This window comes from Schistocerca americana, chromosome 7 (genome assembly GCF_021461395.2).
Source record: "Schistocerca americana isolate TAMUIC-IGC-003095 chromosome 7, iqSchAmer2.1, whole genome shotgun sequence".
In the NCBI taxonomy this organism is placed as follows: Eukaryota; Metazoa; Arthropoda; class Insecta; order Orthoptera; family Acrididae; genus Schistocerca; species Schistocerca americana.
Window position 1 is genome coordinate 377,912,328 of NC_060125.1, and position 6,980 is coordinate 377,919,307.

Consider the following 6,980-nt stretch of genomic DNA (forward strand, 5'->3'; position numbering starts at 1 on the left):
AAATATGGTAAAGGGGAGAACATTAACATTAAGTACACCACTAAAATAGAATTAATTTTATCTAGTTAATGCATATGGTGGCATATGGTGGGTTATTAATAAATTAAGAAGAACAGAACTTCTGATTCAACGTCCCTTCAACATTCAACAGTGGAGTCGTCAAATAAGAAATCTGTGCGAACTTAATTTTACATGAAGTTAGTAGGTGAAAGGGTTTTTTCGAAAGAGATGTGTACGGGCTACGTTAATTCTATCGCGAGATGATAGATAATAGACTACGAATCTAGGTCGCGGACTTTACTAACGAAACTACTTGTTGTCACCACACATTTAATAGCAGCTGTAGCTCCAACGTTAGTAGTATTAAGCCCTCGGTCAAACACTGATCAATACGATATTTTTCTATGCACATCCTTGTGTACGGAGTGCGACGAAGTGCGAGGTCTGCAGATTAAATGTAAACACAAGATATCAATTTGATTCTCGCATTGTGAACAATGAAATTAACCAAATGCTTTGAATCAACAAGTGTATGAGAATGTCATGTGTACATTTCTCTTCATCACTATTCAGCTGCGGAAATCCATGAAGTGTAAATAACTAAAATCTGTACATGCTGGGAATTGGATACTTACTTACGCTGTGGTGAACCAAACACAACGACTACTGCCCACGGCGAGACTTAATGTCGGCTGATAGCGTTACGAACAGGTGACTTGGTGACAGTCTGAAAAGTCTAGTCGGCAAGTTTCCATTAATTTAAGGATCCGTCTCGATGATCTTGAGCCAACTGGAATTGTAAGAGACGACGTCATTGGGTCAACATGGGACCACGTAGACGTCGTCTTCTACAGAGCTCCAGGTACTCTAACAACAATGTGCGCGGTACTTGAACAACAATGTGTGCGTAATGGTGTGTTCCGAAACAATTGTGCCTGCTACACCCGTTGCAAACAGCGGGAAAGCCTCTGACCTCCACGTTCTGCGAAGGAGAGTGATCGCCCAACACCTAGTCGCCTGCTCATTGTTTCCCCATTCTTGAATCACTTTCCATATGGCAGCAGAACGCTAACACCCGAAAGGCTTCGTCTTTTCCAAGCTCCTCGCTGCTAAGCACCGTCTCCTAACTCTCTACCTTCTATCGAAGTCCCCCTATGTCAGTGGACTTCCCCATTTGCGGGCCGTATCGTCGCTGGAAAGACTCCACAATCATACCTGATACGTTTATACAATGTGGTTAGAAACAGTATGAAAGGGATATGAGGGTGTTTCAGGGTAGAGAAATAACTGTTGAGAAAAAAATTCGATACGTTGCGTCGTTTCCGAGTTAATTGGCATTGAAATTAGCAGATAAGGCCGTTGCGCGCCCAAATTCAAGCGGCTCACAAGGAAAGGTGTAGCCAGACGTGTTCTTTGTTTGATTTCCTTATACTGTACAAGAGAGTCATACAAAAATGGGACATGGGACGATAGTAAGGATTGAACCACAACCAAATGCTAAGCTATCTCGTGCGCTATTACACACTAATTGTATGTGGCTAGCCGCTTCAGTTTGCGGGTTCAACGAACTGATCGGCTTACGTCACTGCTAATAACCTCGGTGAAGGCGCAGCGAACCAATTTTTTTCTCAACAATTATTTCTCAGCGCAATCTGACATTCAATAAACTTCCAAGTTCTTCAGACAGCCTCTGATCTACCCGTGTAAGCGTTGTGGACTCGTTTTAGCGACGATATGGCCGGCAAATCGTGAAGTCCACTGAAATAAGGGAGTCTGACAAAAGGTAGATAGTTATGTCACGGCGCTTATGAACGAGCAGCTTGAAAAGCGAAGTCTTTCGGATGTTAGCTTGCTGCTGTCATACGGAAAGTGATTCAAGGATAGTGAAACAACAAGTATACGACTAGGCATTGGACTATCACGCCTTATCACGGAACTTGAAGGCTTTCCTGTTGTTTACAGCAAGGTAGGTTGTGGTATACGCCACAGCTGACGCCAGAGTACAGTGGTGCAGCAGGCACAAGTGTCTCGGACCACACCATTCCGCACACATTGGTGAAGATGGGGCACTGTAGCAGATGACCTCAACATGTTCCCAAGTTGACCCAACGACGTCAGCTGAAATTCCGCTGGGCACGAGACCATCAAAATTGAACCGTAGCTGAATGAAAAATGTCTCCTAGTCACATCATACGTTTTTCATTGCACTCTAAAATGGTGTTACATTGCATTGAAAACGTGCTGCTATTAAGCAGGTGGTGACGAAGCTCTGGCTCATCAGTGTATGTATGCGAAATACAATCAGAAGCGCTGAGTAAAGCAAGGTAAACAACATTATTTGATCGATGAAAAACTGAAAACTTCATCAAGGTGAAACATAAACAATAATATGACGTATTAAAATGAAGAGATTAGGCCACTAAACGTGATGTATATGTTGTTGATCGTAAGATTTTGAAGAAAGCATGGGAAGGCTACGACTAGAATGAAGCATATTCTATTAAAATTTTAATCTGTAGACAGAACTTTTAGATAATGTTAATACTGCAAACATTTTGATTAAATCAGCAACCATTCTAAAAGCATAATCCAAAACATGATCTGGTGGTTTAGCGGTAAAGATCTCGCCTCGAAACCGAAAGGGTGTAGTATCGAATTGCTCTCGGGCCTCGGATATTTTAGTCCGCTTTTAATCTAGCCTCCATCTCACGAAGGTGGAAGATTCGCCAGAAACTACACGTTGTCCGGATTACACGTGAAACTGTCAGTTCCATTTCGACAGTGGGATTATTTGTAGAAGTGGCGTCCACTTGAAATACGTTTTGAAATATATTCATTGAATTGAGTATTCTTTTAGCATAAGTTGTATTGGGCACAATTAAACTACCCATCGGTGACATAAGAAATTTTCAGACAGACTGGAACTCGAAACCAGATTTCTCTCTTATTGCGAGCGTTTGCCTTACCACATTCCATGGACCGACAAAACTCCCTTATATCACGCTGTTTATTCATAGTGAAGATTATGATGAACCGGCAATAGAGGTCAGCATATTTGCGAATAGTACGTATTTACAGCGATAGATAGACAGTTCACCCACTCGTGAAAGAATGATGAAAGGGTAAAGATGTGAAGACGTTTATGAACACTCCTTGCTGCAAGGCAGTGTATGTATTAATGTCGATGGTAATGAACAGCAATGTAGGTGGAATGAAAATAGATAACCAACTAATAATTACTTTTTCTTGCAGGCAGGATGAAGTCGTTCTACCAATACCCACATGACACGGGAATAATGCTGTTCATTCAAACCTACCATTTAACCACCACTGGCTGTAAGTATGTCACAGTCCGTATGGTATGGAATCAGGAGTTACACATGTTACTAGTATTTGAAAACCCTCAATTCAGTGACATCAAGGTAACATTATCCATGGATGAATGGCGTTGACTACGTGAAGTGCCACTGCAGATTTCAGCTTTGTTCCACAGGAACGTTCAGTCACCAATAGTGATACTGAATGATCATGGAATGTTGGTAGGGGACTTCCCCGGAACGATTAAAATATCTAACAGCAGAGAGCACTTATATCTACAGGAGACTTGAATGCCATGTCAATTTCTACATGTGCTCGGAACTAGGGTTTTACATCAGACTGTCCTGTCTGAAAACAATAATAAGTTCACAGTATTTCGGCTTAATTTATACCAGCCATGTAATACAGTATGGGTTAGAGTGTTAACTCAGTGAGCAATCATATGTCCTCCGATCCTATGGGACTTTCTGAAGTAGTGTGCTAGAGTTAACTCGTAAACTCTCCACCAATCAGAAGAGACCATTCCTCTAGTCTACGATTCATGCTCTGCATCGATGGAGTTGCAGATACACGAACCAACTTTTCCAGATGTAAGCACAGAACAATTATCTTAGATAATTTTGTTTATATATTCAGCTATATCTAAGTGTTTATAAACAAGAAATTTATGAGCCATAAGTGTGTTATTTATTTCCCTACAAAGCCCGACATCCCAATGTAAATGAACAGTTACCACCGTGACTGTGTGGAGAACACAAGGGTCTTGCAGTAAGCGACTGGTCCTACAATGATGATGCTAAATACTAGAAGAACAAGAAGAATCGATCATTATGGCCCTACATTATATGTGTTTTAATTATTGGACCTTCAGCTTGTGATATGACTAATCTTGTTCCAACATAGTTAACACATCCTGAGGAAGTCTGTTTTGATAAAATGTCTATATTCTCAAAAACCCTGTTTCAGACAAAACATCGGCTATTGCAGGAGATTTTGCATGGCATTGAGGGAATAACGAACCACATATGTGCAACGCACACATGTCTATACAGTGACAGCAAAATCGAGGAAATCAACGCTAAATTAATGTAACTGACAAGTTTTTGGAGGTGGTACCTAGAAATGGTGAGGTGCTGGAGTGGTTGCACGCTAGAATCCAGAAATATGAAGTATGTGTCAATGAGTCACACTTCCCCATGTGAGAAAATAAACCCAAACAGAATATTCATATTTGATGATGTCGCTGTAGAAAATCAAGATGAGATCTAGAATTATTTCTGCTTTGGCAAGTCAATATATTTTGAGTCAGACATACTCAAGGATCCAAAAGTAGTTGGTCCGACATAATGTGAACATTATTATTGTTTTCAAACACTACAGTCTGAAATAGAAGCATATTTGCCAAGCACATGTAGAAAATAACATGTCATTCAATTAATTCGTTACAGTATGCAGGGATTGCTGGAATAGCTCACTACATGGCCTTCTGTTATAGATACAACTAGGAAATGAATGATAGCCTAAAGAGAAGAAACTTTGGTGAGATTCTACATAAAGGCAGTGTCGTAACTGTATCAGTATCCTGTAACTATGTACAAATTTTCCCGTGTGTTACACACTCGTTCTCAGGGTGCAAAGCACATTCAAGGTGTTTCCATAAGAGCGTGCAGAAATTTAACAGTACATAGACGATATATCTCTAAACAATTCGAGGTAGTAAACCTGGGATTGGAGAAGACAGTCTAAGGAGATGACAAGAATAAAATCACATTGCTGTGTACTTTTTTATTAACATAGTTACAGTTAACTGCAAGCAACATCTTTTACATATTGAACGTACAATTTGTTCTGTAGCTTACAAAATGTGCTGAAACTGACGGCCATCAACCTCAATGCAAGCATGACATCAGTCAACAAGATTCTGACACCCTTTGACCAATATCCCTTGTGTCTTTCGAATCACATCACAGGCAACTGCAATTCTGACGACTAGTTTCAGCTCCATATCGATTGGGGTCTCATACACAAGTGACTTTAGATATCCTCATAACAAATAATCAAGGGATTCATTACAGGTGATCCAGCAGACCACGGAATAGGACCTCCCTTTCCAATCCAATAGGGTCAAGGACGTCCACCGCTATGCTGCCAAGGAGGTTAGGGGAGGACAGGACGACATCAGGATTGGTATTGGATTCGGGGCGGGTGTGTTGGGGAATGGGAATGAGGTCACCTTGGAGGCTGGAGAGGAATGACTATGGCTGTTGAGGTCAGCGGCAATTACATAGGAGGAGAAGGTATGGTCAATGTGGGAAAGGAAGTCGAAAGGAATAGGGGCAGTGGGGCGGACATAGATGTTGGCGCAGGTTATGGTAAGGCCGGGAAGAAGAGACTGAGGATCAGATGTTCTGTGGGGTTGGGAAGGAAAACTGGTGGTGGTGGCCAATGGTTACTCTGCCACACGCTATCAGGAGAGGATATCAGAACGGTGGAGGAGGTAGGGTGATGTGTGTATGGTATGGTGGGGCTGGAAGAAGGTTTAGTTGAGGAGGAAGGTATCCACATGGTGGATCATAAGGTTGTGAAGGAGGAGGTTCTTGTTGACGGAAAGGGAGTGGATGTTGTTTGTTGAACAAGATACTGAGCTGTCACGCCATGACAAGAACTTAGACAAGGGTGTTGAGATGCGAGAAGGTGAAGCTGGCTTGGTTATGGGATTAGGTGGCATAGGTATTAAGGTGGAAGATGGATCAGGCAGCGACGGATATTTGCTGGAGGGTGTGGGGCGCTGGAATGGATGGGCGTTCTGGAGAACAATGGTAACAAACCTGATGATGTCCTCAGCAGTGGGGGCAGGACGAAGGGAGTTGCCATGAGGGGTGGGGGCATCCAGAATGCAGACGGGGATGGTGAGTTCAGGAGTGGAGGGGGGTTCGGCCTTGCACTTCTGAGAGTAGATGGCATAGGGAAGGTTGCAGGTGTTGCAGGAAGGAGGGGACTGGAGGCTGGGACACTGCATAAGGTGGGTGAGGCAGACAGAATTGTAAGTTCGGTGGACGGCACATATATTGAGGTAAGGGTGCGCCTTAAGCTCCGCCAACACACCCTCCTCAGTGATCGTCAGACTAAGCCGAGTGATCACGATGGTGAGGGTTGGCGAGCAACGTGGGGGTTGTGGGAACGGGGACGGGGAAGGAGTAGGGGTGATGGAGGCATTGGGACCAAATCTGGTGATGGAGATTCTTGAGAGGATGTCAGAATGGAGGGTGGGGCTACGGGAGGTGATTAGAACAGAGTCCCTATGTGGGGGAGGAGAGAGATTGGGGCTCCGGGAACCGGGAAAGTGTGGGCAGAGGGTGGGGGGAAGTTCCGGGCCTCGAGGAGTGAGGGATTGGGACAGGACAGGAGGTATTTGAAGGATGAGGAGGAAGGGAGGAAGAGGAGGGTGCAGAAGGGGCAGGCGGGGAGACATCCGTGGCATCCAGGGGGGGACGAAGGAGCTGGGACATTTTGGGGGCTGAGGAGGTGGGGATGCCACTGGGACATCTGACAGCAACAGAAGAGTGGGAAGGGGCTTGGTGGATGGGAGCAACTGGGAGATGGCGGGAGGTGGCAGGTCCCAGCATGGTTGCTGGTGCTGAAGATGGTGATGGTGACAGCAA